We start from the raw sequence: 2,004 nt of genomic DNA, 5'->3' as shown, positions 1-2,004 counted from the left end.
GTCTTACAAGCTCTATTTAATGAGCATAGCGACTCAGTGATTTTTTGAACTTTTTCGTATCGGCATCCTGGTTCCCATACTGGCCATAGGCCATAGGGCACCGAACGGCCAACTTTTGGTCCGGGGTGAAATTTTTTTTTCACGAGATTTGATGAAATGGTCGGAACGCGTTTCTAATAATGAAAAGTGAAACCAAACCTATTGCGAAGAAAAAAATTGGCCTATGAAAAAATCACTTTTTCTTATGTATGGTCGAAAATTTTCTAAGTCCCAAAAAATCACATATTCTCGAATATCTCGAAAACTACTTATCGGACAGGGGTCAACCAAGGTGTTTTAGAAAGGTCTTTACAAGCTCTATTTAATGAGCCATAGCGACTTTCAAGTGATTTTTTGACACTTTTTCGCATATCGGCATCCTTGGTTCCCATACTGGCCATAGGCCATAGGGCACCGAACGGCCAACTTTTGGTCCGGGGGTGAAATTTTTTTTTCACGAGATTTTGATGAAAATGGCTTCGGAACGCGTTTCTAATAATGAAAAGTGAAACCAAACAGTATTTGCGAAGAAAAAATTGTCCTATGAAAAAATCACTTTTTCTTAGGGTACGGGTCAAAAATTTTCTAAGTCCCAAAAAATCACTTATTCTCGAATATCTCGAAAACTACGTATCGGACAGGGGTCAACCAAGGTGTTTTAGAAAGGTCTTTACAAGCTCTATTTAATGAGCCATAGCGACTTTCAAGTGATTTTTTGACACTTTTTCGCATATCGGCATCCTTGGTTCCCATACTGGCCATAGGCCATAGGGCACCGAACGGCCAACTTTTGGTCCGGGGGTGAAATTTTTTTTTCACGAGATTTTGATGAAAATGGCTTCGGAACGCGTTTCTAATAATGAAAAGTGAAACCAAACAGTATTTGCGAAGAAAAAATTGTCCTATGAAAAAATCACTTTTTCTTAGGGTACGGGTCAAAAATTTTCTAAGTCCCAAAAAATCACATTATTCTCGAATATCTCGAAAACTACGTATCGGACAGGGGTCAACCAAGGTGTTTTAGAAAGGTCTTTACAAGCTCTATTTAATGAGCCATAGCGACTTTCAAGTGATTTTTTGACACTTTTTCGCATATCGGCATCCTTGGTTCCCATACTGGCCATAGGCCATAGGGCACCGAACGGCCAACTTTTGGTCCGGGGGTGAAATTTTTTTTTCACGAGATTTTGATGAAAATGGCTTCGGAACGCGTTTCTAATAATGAAAAGTGAAACCAAACAGTATTTGCGAAGAAAAAATTGTCCTATGAAAAAATCACTTTTTCTTAGGGTACGGGTCAAAAATTTTCTAAGTCCCAAAAAATCACATTTTCTCGAATATCTCGAAAACTACTTATCGGACAGGGGTCAACCAAGGTGTTTTAGAAAGGTCTCAACAAGCTCTAAATAATGGGCCATAGCGACTTTTTAGTGATTTTTTGACAAATTTTGTCATATCGGCATCCCGAGTTCCCATACTGGCCATAGGCCATGGGGCCCCGAACGAAAAAATTTTGGTCCGAGGGTCAAAATTTTTTTTCTCATAAATTTGTTCAAAACGCCGTCGGAACGCGCCTTAGATCATGAAAAGTGAAAAGAAACAGTATTTTGCAAAAGTTGGGGTGGCCTATGACTTACATGGCCACGTCCTAGGTCCGAGTTCCCGAGGTCGTGTTCTTCAGTGGCGGAAAAAAATGGCCACTTGTGGGAGATGCAAAATGTTCATTTTGTATTATAGGGGACACACTATCGAAGCGAAAATTTCAGAAATGGCCTAAAACGTGAAGAAATGATGGGGTATGTACGAAAAGAAGGTTTTTATGGTCAAACGGTGAAAATTTTTTTTTTATGAAAAATTTTGGTCTCCCACCGTTCATGAATTTCTAGGACCAAAAATCGAAAAATTTGAAAACTTCACGATCGAAAGGGAAACGCATATGTGGTGTTCCTAGGTGTGTACGGTGTA

The sequence above is a fragment of the Anopheles stephensi genome, unplaced genomic scaffold (assembly GCF_013141755.1).
Source record: "Anopheles stephensi strain Indian unplaced genomic scaffold, UCI_ANSTEP_V1.0 ucontig226, whole genome shotgun sequence".
Classification (NCBI taxonomy): domain Eukaryota; kingdom Metazoa; phylum Arthropoda; class Insecta; order Diptera; family Culicidae; genus Anopheles; species Anopheles stephensi.
The sequence above is the reverse complement of the archived record's forward strand: the minus strand, read 5'-3'. Positions refer to the sequence as shown.